We start from the raw sequence: 14,705 nt of genomic DNA on the forward strand, positions 1-14,705 counted from the left end.
ATGTTGTATCACTACCATAGAGAAAGATATAGAATATTTTTGTCATCCCCAAAGGTTCCTCATGCCCTTTTCTAGTCAGTCCCTTTGTTCCATACGTAGCCCCCAGTTAGTTAGTGCTAGTTGCTATTGACTGGAGCCCACCAGGCTCCTCTGTCCATGGAATTCTCCAGGCAAGAATACTGGAGTGGGTTGCCTTTCCCTTCTCCAGGGGCTCTTCCTGTCCCAGGGATTGAACCTGGGTTTCCTGCATTGGCAGGCAGATTCTTTACTGCCTGAGCCACCAGGGAAGCCCTACCAACCCCCTACCTGCCACTAATCTAATCACTGTATATAGTGCTGTTTCTGGAATGCTGTCTGAACAGAGTCCCATCGTGTGCCTTTTGGATCTGGCTTCTTTCTTGAGATCCCTCCATATTTTTGCATGTGTCAGTAATTTGCTTCTTTTTATCACCAAGTAATATTCCATATTTCATAGTTTTTTTTTTTCATTCACAAGTTAATGATATTTGTTTTTTTTTTTTTTTGAAGTTGAATCAGTAATTTTATTTTTTTTTCACAAAGGAACTTACATTTATTTTTTTTTAATTTTATTTTATTTTTAAACTTTACAGAATTGTTTTCATATTTGCCTCTTTTGGCCTTTCCTGGTGGCTCAGATGTTTTAACCTGGGTTCAATCCCTGAATCAGGAAGGTCCCCTGAAGAAGAGAATGACTACCCTCTCCAATATTCTCGCCTGGAGAATTCCATGGACATAGAAGCTAGGCAGGCTACGTACAGTCCATGGGGTTGCAAAGAGTCAGATGTGATGGAGTGACTGACACTTGAGTCTTTTAAATAAAGTAGTTCTATTCCGTTAATGTTTTTGTCCCACCTCTAGATTCATATGTCGAAGTTCTAACTCCCCGCAGTAAATGTATTTGGAGATAAGGCTTGTGAGGAGGCAATAAAGGTTAAATAAGTTCATACAGGTGGTGTCCTTATATGAAAAATGGAGCTCCCAACCTTCTCCCCACCCCCTACCACACTGAACACACCAGGAGAAGAGGTCAAGTGAGTACACGACAAAATGAGGGCTGCCAAGTCAGAAGAGGCCTCAGGAGGAAATCTACTTTACCAGAAACTTGATCTTGGACTTCTCAGCTTCATGAACTGTGAGAAACAAATTTGTTTTTGTTTTTTTTAATTTTTAAAAATTATTTATTTACTTGTGTGCATCTGGTCTTACTTGCAGCATGTGGGGTCTAGTTCTCTGACCAGAGATCTATCCTGTGCCACCTGCATTGGGTGTGTGGAGTCTTAGCCTCTAGACAACCAGGGAAATCCCATATTTCTGTTTTTGTGGGCCTTCCAGTCTGTGGTGTTACAGCCTAGGCAGACTAATACAATATCTGTGCACAAGTCTCTGTGTTTTGATATTATTTAGTCGCTAAGTTGTGTCTGACTCTTTTGAGACCCCCTGAATTGGCAGGCAGATACTTTACCACTGAGCCATCTGGGAAGCCCTAAGCCTCTGTGTAGATATATGTTTTTATGTCTTCAGTAAATACCTAGGAGTGAGATTTTGGAGGTCACATGGTACGTTAAGTATATTTAAGTTAATAAGAAACTTTCAACCAGTTTTCCAAAGTGGCTGTAACATTTTGCATTTCCATCAATAGTGTGTGAGAATTTCACTTCGTTGACGTAGAAGCCAATACTTGGTGTACTTAGTCTTTTGAAATCTTAGTCATCTTAGAGAATAGTGATAGCCTGTTGTGGTTATAATAAATACTGATGTTGAGGCTCTTTTTAGGGCTAGTTTCCCATCTTTATTTGGTGAGACATCTGTTGAAATATTCAGCTCATTTTTAAAAGTTGAGTTGTTTTACTACTGAGCCATAATAGTTCAGTGTATTCTAGATATAAGTTATCAAATATCTGTTTTGCAAATATTTTCTCCCAGCTTGAGTCTTCCCTTTTTTTTCTTGATAGTATATTTTCAAGCACGGAAGTTTAAATAAATTCCAAAATAATTCTTTCTTTTATATTTACTTCTTTTAGTGTCCTAAGAAATCTTCACCTAATCCAAGTTCAAAAAATTTTTTTTGCTTGTGATTGACTTAGGAATTCTATAGTTTCAGATTTTACATTAAGTCTATGATAAATCTAAGGCTAATTTTTGTGTACAGTCAATACTCACTTTTTAAAATATGAATATCTCTTCATTTTTAAGGAGTGAAATGTAGAACTAGGATTGTCGTTTCTTGCCATGTGGTGAATTGAGATTATTTTGATCATAGACCTGATGGAATTAAATTGAATATTGACTTGGAAAAATATTTCCTCTGATTTTTTAAATAGCTATATCTATATTTACATCTATGTCTTTTCTAAACCCTGGACACTTTTCACACTTTATCATTTAGAAAAAAATAAACCTCAAAAAGGGCAAAGGCAGCTTGTAAGAAAAAGGTTGAGAAGGAATTTTGTTCCAATGTACTTGTACTTCCAATGTTCCAATTCATTCCAGAATCACTGAGATTCAGAACACTCTGTTATGGGTGAAAAGACTTTCTAGTAATCTAATGCAAAGTGCCAGGGAATGTGTCTCAGTTGAAGTCCCTTGGATTTAAGTAGTTTTAGTAGGACAGCATAAAAAATGACTTTCAGTGAAAGTGAAAGTCGCTCAGTTGTGTCCAGCTCTTTGTGACCCCATGGACTATACAGTCCATAGAATTCTCCAGGCCAGAATACTGGAGTGGATAGCCATTCCCTTCTCCAGGGGGTCTTCCCAACCCAGGGATTGAACCCAGGTCTCCCACACTGAATGCCTGATAAGTTATTAGAATCTGTAATACATGGCCAGATTGCTTCTGCTGCTGCTAAGTCGCTTCAGTCGTGTCCGACTCTGTGCGACCCCATAGATGGCAGCCCACCAGGCTCCCCCATCCCTGGGATTCTCCAGGCAAGAACACTGGAGTGGGCTGCCATTTCCTTCTCCGATGCATGAAAGTGAAAAGTGAAAGGGAAGTCGCTGAGTCATGTCTGAGTTTTAGCGACCCCATGGACTGCAGCCCACCAGGCTCCTCCGTCCATGGGATTTTCCAGGCAAGAGTACTGGAGTGGGGTGCCATTGCCTTCTCCGAGATTGCTTCAATACACATAAAAATAAACTGTTAGATAAAAGACAATTAGATTGCTTCAATGCACATAAAAATAAACTGTTAGATAAAAGACAAAAAGAGGAAACTTATGGGAAAGATTTCTAATTGGGAGTTAAGTACTTAGAGACAGGAGACAAAGGGCAGGAATAAATAAGTGCTTTTCTAAGTAAAGGATGATACTGGAGAGATCCTCTAGCAATTGCTTGTGTTGGTTTTATTATTATTAGCATGTTAATAAATTGTCTGAATAATAGAATCTCCACTGAAATTAATATCACTATTATGACTTAAGAGATGTCAGGTGCCTGGAAATAAACTTATGGATAAATCCTCAATTATGTGAATGTAAAAATACTGACAAATGAGATTGAATGTATATATAGAAGTAAGAGATATATTGAAAGGGAAAAAGTGTAGAACTGATGGCATCAAGGTATTGGTTATAAGCAACCTAGGAAAAATTGTAGTCTGCTCCTCAAGGCACCAACCCAGTGGCCTACCATGTGAAGAAAACTGGAAACAAATCAGACAGCATCATCTTAGAGTTGTCTAAGAGCTGGAATACTATACATTCTCCAGGTCACCACTCCTCAGGCAAAATAGAGCTGGAAGTGTCCCAGAGAACAATAAGTAAAATGATCAAGGGGTTTCTGTATGAATATTGATTCAAGAAAATTAGGATGGTTTAGGCTGGAAACATGAAAGCAAAGAGGGAATATGATCAAAGCCTTAAAGTTGTCAAGTCTTACAGCTAGGTGGAACACAGGCTTGCTCATAAAATCACAGAATATAGGACTAAAAGCCCCTGGTGGGTGACATCCTGTATGTAATATAGCTTTTTAAACTATTGCTTTAGAGGTACAGCAGTGCAATTAGTGAGTACATTTTCTTTAATGGTGAATTAGGTCTGAATGAATGAGTAGTTTTGGGGACTATGATTGTTGATGTTGGTAGAACCACAAAGCAAAAAAATGTTTAAGTAATATTTCTAGCCTTTAAGAAATTAAATGTATTATTTCCCCCAGTAAAACCATGTGTATTCCTTATACAGTAGAACTTAAAAAATATGGATTAAAATAAGTGCCCATACTCTCACTGAGAAGTACAAAGAAAGTGTAACACTTAAAAAAAAAAAAAAAAAAGAAAGTGTAACACTTTAATCTGTTTCTCCCATGCATATTTTTGTGTATCGTGTTCATACTTAAAGTCTATTTTTATGGAATATTATAAAAGTAATTTCCTATGTTATCATACTTTTGAATATATTTTTGTGCTCATAATATTAATTGTATGGACATACTCTAACTCACATGATCAATCCGCTATTTCTATCTCTCAACATTTGGGAGTCTTGTCAAACCAAACTGAACTTTTCTAGTGATATTTAAACAGTGATGATTATTCAAAAATAATCCCTTAAAGGGATGAATAGGAGAGTGAAAAAGACATTAGTTTATTGCAAGGTGCCTTAAAAATCTACATTATGTCAATTATTAACTAAATAGCATGTACCTAAGAGATTTGTGATATGATTTTTAATTTTATTCACATGCTACAGGATTAATAGAAACTCATTTTAAAGAAACATGGAATGCAGAGTAGCTTTTCTTTTGTCTTGTGTCAAAAATACAATCAATAACATGAGAAGAGTTCATAATACTTTTAATTAAAAGGAGATTTTCATGCTTTTAAAGATTAGGTAAAATTGCTCCTTAGTCTTCTTTTGACTGTGAATACCAGAGCTAGTGATACTTTTACTGAAAATTTCATTGAAAGCTGTCAGTATGATCGCTTCCATGTGGTTTGGGAGTTTCTTTTCTCTTAGGCATTATTTGAAGAAGGTAAAAGTAGGAAAATAAAAAGAAATTAACGGTCCAACAAATGCTTTTCTTTGAAGAAGTATGAAGATGAATAACACAGTACCTTTCTTCTGTGTTAAAAAAATGTACGATTTTTATAATTTATAAGAGAAAGTCAGAGAACAGAGAGAAACTAGAAAGCTTCATGGAGGAAGTAGGATTTCTGTTGCATGTTGAAGGATGGGTACAATCCATGCAGGTAAATAAAAAGATTGTAAGTCTTCTATTGGGGAGGGCAGGGTAACCAAACCCATGGTGTCAATAATGCTATGACATACTAGGAGTATTAAAAGGATTACTTTGGCTGGAGTGGGGAAATCCATTCTGGAAGATATTGAAAAATGGAGATGCAAGATGAATGAAAGATTTTTGACTTTATCCTCATGTATAATGGGGCTCCTTGATGAGATATTTAATAGTAAGTTAACATAATAAATATGACATTTGTATGTCATATTAGACATACAAATAGACATAACAGACACCCATCTAGTTATGATATGTAATGGATTGGAGTGAAGAGAGACTGAACACAACAATACTAGAAACGATACAGAGAGACGAGGAACTAGGGAGACAAGGTCATTACCCAGGCAGATGAATGCAGTGTTACAGCTTGTATTTCCCGAGACTAGGTCCACCCAGGAACCATTCTATTAGGGGCATTGTTTGCCTTATCTAAGCTTTTTCAAACACCAGTAAAATCACTGGGAATTCTCACAGTATTGTAGTCTAAGAGTAGCCAAACTTCTTACATGGTGTCTGCCTTTTCCCATGTGAGTTTTCCAGGGGAACCAGGCAGAATCTGCAGTTTTCTTATGACGTAGCCTCAAAAGTCAGAGGAGAGTGAAAAAGTTGGCTTAAAGCTCAACATTCAGAAAACTAAGATCATGGCATCCGGTCCCATCACTTCATGGGAAATAGATGGGGAAACAGTGGCTGACTTTATTTTTTGGGGCTCCAAAATCACTGCAGATTGTGATTGCAGCCATGAAATTAAAAGACGCTTACTCCTTGGAAGAAAAGTTATGACCAACCTAGATAGCATATTCAAAAGCAGAGACATTACTTTGCCAACAAAGGTCCGTCTAGTCAAGGCTATGGTTTTTCCAGTGGTCATGTATGGATATGAGAGTTGGACTTTGAAGAAAGTTGAACGCCGAAGAATTGATGCTTTTGAACTGTGGTGTTGGAGAAGACTCTTGAGAGTCCCTTGGACTGCATGGTGATCCAACCAGTCTATTCTAAAGGAGATCAGTCCTGGGTGTTCATTGGAAGGACTGATGCTGAAGCTGAAACTGCAATGCTTTGGCCACCTCATGCAAAGAGCTGACTCATTGGAAAAGACACTGATGCTGGGAAAGATTGAGGGAAGGAGGAGAAGGGGACGACAGAGGATGAGATGGCTGGGTGGCATCACCAACTCGATGGACGTGAGTTTGAATGAACTCCAGGAGATGGTGATGGACAGGGAGGCCTGGCGTGCTGCGATTCATGGGGTCGCAAGGAGTCGGACATGACTGAGCGACTGAATTGACTGACTGAGCCTCAAAAATCATGGAGCATCACTTGTGTCATATTCCTTTAGTCAAAAGTGAGTCACAGGGTTAGCCAAGATTTAAAGGGGGCTTCTACACTGGATCATGGGCCCTGAAATTCAGCCAGAGACTCATCACCAGTTCCTTGAATAGAGTCTGGTCCGTATCTCTTCCCTAGGCCTGATTCTGTACCAGTCAGTGATCAATAAGGGAAATGGAACCACGATGAGGGGTTATAGGACTAGGGGATTTATTGTAGGGAATAGACATCATGTAGTTCTGACAGCTGGTGAATAAATTTCGATGAGGCTGCTGCCTCTCTGGTGGTGGTCTGAAGTTGTGGTTAGCTGTTATAAAGAAAAGCTGGACCCAAAGCAGAAGAGAATGAAAAGTTAGAACATGAGAGGACGGACATACCAGACCCATGAGGACAACTTCTGCCTCTCATTTCCTCCAACCTTGACAATGCAGGTCCTTTCTAGAAGAAGCAGTGAGCCAGACTGAGAAGGAGGAGAGAGAGTAGGAGGTGGTGGAGCTGTGCGTCCTATTTCTGCCCTCCCCAGCAAGATGAGATAGCAGATTAGTGATGGTGTTCACAGTCTCCAGGGACACCTGGTGCCCGCTCAACCTTCAGAGCTTCACCTCTGCAGCTTCACCTCAGCCCTTCAGATCTCACGCACAGTTCTCTTTTGGCCATGTCTACACCAGAAACACACAGTCAAGGGATTCTGGGAAATGTAATTCTAACTCAATTCTGTTGACATTAGTACAGACCTCTGTAAAGTTCTGTGCTGTGTGCTCAGTTATGTCCAACTCTTTGAGACCCATGGACTGTAGCCCACCAGGCTCCTCTGTCTATGGAATTCTCCAGGCAAGAATACTGGAGTGGGTTGCCGTTTCCTTATCCAGGGGATCTTCCCAACCCAGGGACTGAACCCAAGTCCCCTGTGTCTCCTGCACTGGCAGACAGATTCTTTACCACTAGCACCACTTGGGAAGCCCCCCATAAAGTTCTTCCATCCTCCAATAATACAAAACACTTCCTATAGCCTGTGTGAATGTCTGCATTTCACAGCTGGGGTGGATTTTTGAGACATAAATGGATTTTGGCAAGAAAAGAAAAGCCTTCTGTGGAGATATTATTTATACACAGTTACCTGGGAGAGTCTCTATTAGTTAGATATTTACTGATCTTTCTTTCTTTTTTTTTTTTTCTTTTACAGCAACTGGTATGACACATTTCTGCATAGAGTGCCTCTTCAGGTAACTGATCTATTTCTGCTTTTATGTAAGTTTAGATGAAAGATATTTTTAAAGAACATTGCCATGGTGAGAGCTATACTAATTGTGTTCTGGCTTAGAATGTTTCCTTCTCCCGGGGAATAAGAAAAGTGAATGGCAAAAATGAAATTTTAAAGTCATGTGGAGAATTGTAATGATGGTGACATTCTGAAATTCTAGGCATGATTCAATACTTTTTTAGTTTTTAAAACATTTCCAAACTTCTAATGTAAAAAATAATTAGAGAATATATGTCAAATGGATATATGTGACATGTAAAGGTTACCACGGGTGAAAGTCATCCTTTCCAAATGCAATTTAACCATCCTTCCTAAAGGCCATTAAAGTTATTTTCCTTTTGTGTGATTTTAAGAGTATTCGAACTATCCTTTATACATCAGATTCTTTTTTCTTCGGCCTGGAATCTTTAAAAGATTAAAACTTAGGAAGATTATTTTAATCAGCATATAGCCAATGCAATGCATTTACTAAGCATCTTTGAACCATGAATAAACCCAGTTCAAGAAGATCTTTATGGATATTGTGGGTCGGGAACACTGTTGGTTAAAGTTTGGCAAGGTTAATATAGGGAAGGAAAGTGAGGTTCTTCAGTTAGTTATTTATTTCCTGTCTCTCCATCTTTATATTTAATGATTTATGAATTGCACAGAGTTGGACACGACTGAAGCGACTTAGCAGCAGCAGCAGCAGTCCAAAATAGAAAAAAAAAAAAAAAAATACTAACGTAAAATGTCTCTTGGCTTTTGATATGACATAGTGATACGTGGATAATTACTTAGAAATAGTAAAATAATTTTCAGCCCTTTGAGGTAGGCTCCTCCATAATCAAAACACCCAATTCTTTGCTAACTTGAGTAGATCCCTCCTTAACCAGAAAAGTTTCTGTCAGATTCAAAACCAAAATGGAAAGTATGAGAGGATGATCAAATATTCATTTCTATCTGGCAGACACTTAAAATTGACCCTCTTCTAGGCCTTAATCATTTTTTCCATTCCACATGTTAGTCTTTGGCATCTCAACCCTCTGCTATCTAAAAGCAAGGCACATTCCTCCCTTTCCCAGAGTACAAGAATGCTTTGCTACAGAAATAAAAAGCAAGTATGTACTTTCCAAGGCTTAGATCCTCTTCCCTACACTTGTCAAAACCTTGATCTGGGATGCCAGTTTGACTCCAGGCCACAAGAGAAGTTGGGCCAGGTACTGCCCCAGGAAGTAGGTTAGCATGCATTGTCAGGAAGGGTGTGTGTGGCCTGATGCTGACACAGGTGGGCCCCAGATGGCCTCTTTCTTCATCACTGGAGATACATCTTAACTCTTCCCACCCAATGTAAAGTCCAGCTGGGGCCTTGATCTTATTCTGCATGCCTGTGAAAATGTATTATTTATCTTGAAACTATGTAGGTTCTTTTTAGGTTGAAAATTATTTTTGGCTACTGGTTGCAGACTTCCTTTTTTCAGTGTTGAAACTAAATTTTGCATCCAATTCTAAAATAATCAGATTAGGCTTTATAAAATGGGGATTCTTTTTGAAAAAGTGTAAGCTCAACATGGAAATGCCACTGGTTTTGCTCCTTATAGTCTAGTTTAACTCCAGAACTTAGTTGAAGTTCCAGAAGTTAAAATAGGTATGAATTAGCAGCAGAACATGTGGCATCAGACTTCACTTTGATACTAACTGATTTGGTGAATAATAATGTTTAGAAATGATTTGATCAGCCTCGTTGATCATGAAGTATCTATCTGGGTGTTTCTCACAAGGAAAGTAGCAGTTGGAGTGATTCTAACCATCACAAAATAAGTGAAGCTAAGTGTTAGTGGCTCAGCCGTGTCCAACTCTTTGCGACCCCATGGACTGTAGTCCACCAGATGCTTCTGTCCATGGGATTTTCCAGGCAAGAATACTGGAATGGGTTGCCATATCCTTCTCCAGGGGATCTTCCTGACACAGGGATCAAACCCGGGTCTCCCACATTACAGGCAGATTCTTTACCATCTGAGCTACCAGGGAAGCCCATCACAAAATAACTAGGGTGATATTTGTAAGAGAGTTTAAGATCCAATAGTATAAAATGATAATTGTGTATTAATCAGATTATATCATCTCCAAAAAAGGGGCCATAATTTAGCAGAATGGGTAGTAACCCAAGAGAGTCAGAGTGAAATAAACTTATCTCGATGGCTAAAATAAAGGTGAAGTTCACTAACCAGCGGTGGAAATGGAATAGTTTCTGAGTGCTCACCTGCTGATCCTTGGTCCGTATTGGGCCTCTGATACCAGCACTGGCTCATATTTGTCTCTGTGTGTGTACATGCACCTCCTTTGAGTAGTCCCAAGAAGAAAGCCAAAGCAAGGGTAGATTTGGCATTAGGTAAATCAATCCTGAACATTCATTGGAAGGACTGATGCTGAAGCTGAAACTCCAATACTTTGGCCACCTGATGTGAAGAAAGAACAGACTCATTTGAAAAGACCCTGATGCTGGGAAAGATTGAAGGTGGGAGGAGAAGGGGACGACAGAGGATGAGATGGTTGGATGGCATCACCAATCAACTGACATGAGTTTGAGTACACTCCAGGAGTTGGTGATGGACAAGGAGGCCTAGCATGCTACAGTCCATGGGGTTGCAAAGAGTTGGACACGACTGAGTGAACTGAACTGAGTGGCTTGGTGGTAAAGGATCCGCATGCTAATGCAGGAGACATGGGTTTGATTCCTGGATCAGGAAGACCCGCTATTGGCTTTTTGTGTTAAAGTTTGCTATGGACAGAGGAGGCTGGTGGGCCACAGCCCATGGGGTTGCAGAGTCAGACGTGACTGAGAGACTAACACTTTCAGTTTTTGCTATGTGTATGTTAGTGAGGGAGTTGGTAACTGGAAATGGATCTTCCAAGTAGGGGAAGAAAGAAGTGGTCCATAAAGACTTACAGGAGGAAATGATTCTTGAGTTAAATCTTGAAATACTGTGAGGGTTAGATTTGGTTAATATGGAAAGGAAGAATATTTTAGATTGAGGAAATGGCTTGTAAATGAATAAACACATAAAACGTGTAGAAAGGTGAGTGAGCGTGACCATTTGGGCAACAGCAAATAGGTAGGGAAAGGGTTTGATGTAATGGGATATAAAGTAGACAGAAGTCAGATGATGAACACCCATGAGCGGTATGCTTCAGCAATTTGAATTTCATCCTGAAACAAATGGGGAACCATTTAAGCAGAAGTACATAGTCATACCTTGATGTCACTTTGGTAGCAGTATGGAAGATTGATTAGAGAGTGTCAAGTTGAAATTAGATAAGTCATAATAGTTTATGTAGGAAATTTATAAGGCAACAATATTCTCCTGCTGCTGCTGCTAAGTCATGTCAGTCATGTCCGACTCTGTGTGACCCCATAGACGGTACCCAACAGGCTCCGCCATCCCTGGGATTCTCCAGGCAAGAATACTAGAGTGGGTTGTCATTTCCTTCTCCAGTGCATGAAAGTGAAAAATGAAAGTGAAGTCACTCAGTCATGTCTGACTCTTAGCGACCCCATGGACTACAGCCTACCATGTTCCTCCATCCATGGGATTCTCCAGGCAAGAGTACTGGAGTGGGTTGCCATTGCCTTCTCCGAATATTCTCCTAAACTGATGCAAAAAATTCTTGTAAAAATTTCAGTAAATACTGGAATAGTTAATTTTTTGTGTTTTGTTTTATATCAAAGCAGTGTTTTGGTTTCCAATAATAGTAAATACCATCTATATTCCCAACTCATTTTCATGTGTGTTAGAAATGATTAGTAAATGTCCTAATAGTTATGAAATTAATATTTCTCTTCTAATTAAAAATGTGTTCGAAGCAATGTCTAAATATAAATGTATTTCTAAATGCAATGGGGGCTTACACAAACATTTTGACCACCAATAGAAAAACAGTGCAAAAATGATGGAATGCCTGGACGGTACATAACATTAGTCACTATCTGCTTGGCTCACGTATATGTTACTTCTTATCTTGTGAAACCACCATTATGTTCAACACCAGCATATGTTTCCCATATGCTTTTTTTATTGTTGAGTTTGTTTCCTGAATAATACATATAGTCCTTAACACAGAATGTATTTAAAATATGGTAAATGGGTCATCACCATAGCAATTACAAACAAATTCTGCTAAAGGACCACAAAATACAACGTTAAGAGATATAGAAGAAAGATTCTTTCACCAAATGAGACCCCCATTTCCCTTAAATTTTTCTTCCAATCTATTTTGTGATATTTTCTACTGTTGTTGAAGATTGAGATTTCAGCTTAGCATTTTCCCGAAGATTTGTAGGAGACTATAAAAGACTCCAAATAGAAAATGTTTGCTTTGCTACGTACTTTTTCCGAACTATTAAAAGTACACAGGCATACCAGGGAAAAGCGGGCCTCTGTGGAACTTTTTTTTTTTTTTTTACATGAAACCAGTCTTTAAGTGGGGCTATATCAAAATCACATGGTTCCAGTCATCATGGGAATACTTTTGTAATTGTTTCCTGGAGGAGCTGTAGAGACATTGATAGTCATACACACACACATACACACACACATGTCAAGGTTTTCCAAATTTGGCCTCTCTTGGAACACCAAAGGCCAAATCCATTAACCATGGGTAAAACAGAAATCTCTAAACAGTAAAAGAGCTCTGAAACTTAGCTAATGGCTTCCTAATTTTAAACTATAGCAAAGTTCAAATTTGTCTAAAATTTAACTCATTTTTAGGTAAACAATTTTTAGAAAAATCTTATAAAAAGACTATCTTTGTGGAAGAAAGGAATGAAGTAACAGAAGAGAAAGGGGGCAAAAATAGGAGGGGCTAGAGAGTAAGTAAAGAGAGGAGGTGGGCTGCTCTCCAGCAAAGGTCTTAAATTTCAAACTGGAGTTTATCTAACCCTGGTTGAAGGATCCAGCAAAGGGAGATTTCAAACCAGAGGTAGCTTATTGGTAGAAGGAAGCCATCAAAATGTTCTATCTGGCAGAATTTGATATTCTCAATGAAAGAACTGCCCTTTAAACTCCTCCTCAGTTTCTTTTGTCATTTGGTAAACATTTCTCCACCTGTGTCTACACATTAAAACGCAAATAGCTGAGCCACACGATGGCATCTTGCCAATATATTTTATGAATTTCTTTGCGCGTATTTTGATTTGTGAATCCACTATTGTATGTTTTAGGGTTTTAAAAATGATATGTTTCAGGTTCCCAATTTCTTTTAAAACTGAGTTTTGTGTCATAATGTCACCAGTGCTTCCTTGTATGTGACTTTAAAATCGTATAAATGGCATATCCTTAACTTAGTATGTGATATAGATTGTGGGGAATTATGGGTTAGTCTCCTCAAGGCAGGTACTTTCTTTTATAGTTTTTCTTCCAGGGCTTTTTCTTGATTTGAAAACTTTATTATGCTTAAATATCCAGAGGAGGCTATGTCCCAGTAAATACCTCTATACTCTGCAAAGCTGCATAAAGTTGTTTTGTAGTTAAGGGAATACTTTTACTAACTTACAGAAGTGAGGTAACTATGATGGCTTGTTCCTTCTGCACATCACTAATCTGATGGCACTTATTATTCTAATACATTTTACCATGCTTCAGAGACTTTTAACAGTCTTATCTCATTAGGTTTACTGAGGCAAAGAAATCAGTGTCTCCTGCATTTCAGGCAGATTCTTTACCATCTGAGCCACGAGGGAAGCCCAGAGTGCTTAAGCAATCGCTTTGTTAATACAGACCCAAAGATCCTCTCAGAGAGAGAACCCACCCAGGCCATCTGGAGCCCACTGAAGTTTCCTTCCCACTCAGGGGGATTTTCCTATGCAGTAAATTAGATTCGAGATCAGTACATCTCTTTCCTTCAGTTCTCTATTTGGCCTTTCCTCACTCTTGCAAATAAATTCTTTGAGATACATGTGAAGACCTTCACAGTACTTTGGCAGCTGAGGCAACTCAGTTCAGTCATGTCCAACTCTTTGTGACCCCATGGACTATATAGTCCATGGAATTCTCTAGGCCAAAATACTGGAGTGGGTAGCCTTTCCCTTCTCCAGGGGATCTTCCCAACCCAGGGATAGAACCCAGGTCTCCCGCATTGTAGGCAGATTCTTTATCAGCTGAGCCACAAGGAAAGCCCAAGACTAATGTAAATTCAGTGATTTCCTAGGTTTTATAGCTAGTAAGTGGCATGCTTGGGCTTAGACCTATGGTCAAAGAGAATTCTCTCCTGTTGAAATTGCTAGAAGCCCATTTACCTTTCCCTTAGCCTTGAATGTCCATTTTGATGGCCACCAACATTCAAATCTGCAAGACTAATAAAAAGTTAGTCCTCTTTCTTCTCTGTCCATATCATTTTACATAATGTGACTCAAATATTTCTTTACAGGCTTCCCACTTCTTTTTGCAGCCTATTCATAAAAATGAGTATGTAGGAAAATGATAAGACTTTGGGCGTAATTGTGTCTATTTATAGTATATCTATTGTGTGATAACTGAATTGCTTGTTTAAAATATGGTGCTTATAGGGACCCCTCCTTGGTGCCCCTTCCTCTGAGAGAAATATTCTTCTGATTCACATATCAGTGATGGCCATGTGACTAGTTTTAAAAAATGAAATCTGAGCAGAATGGACACAGCGCATATCTGAGCAGAGGTTTCAGAGCCACTGCATGGCACTGACATTGTTCTTTTCCTGTTTAAGTATATTTCACAAATCAGAGCCACTCTTTCTGCCTGGATATGGGAGTAAATACGTGGGGCCACAGATTCCTCATGGCCAACATGCTGCACGTGTGAGAAACCTCTGCTGAAAATCACTGAGGTTTGGAGGTCGGTAATCAGAA

This window comes from Bison bison, unplaced genomic scaffold, assembly GCF_000754665.1.
Source record: "Bison bison bison isolate TAMUID 2011002044 unplaced genomic scaffold, Bison_UMD1.0 scf7180017864263, whole genome shotgun sequence".
Taxonomy (NCBI): Eukaryota; Metazoa; Chordata; class Mammalia; order Artiodactyla; family Bovidae; genus Bison; species Bison bison.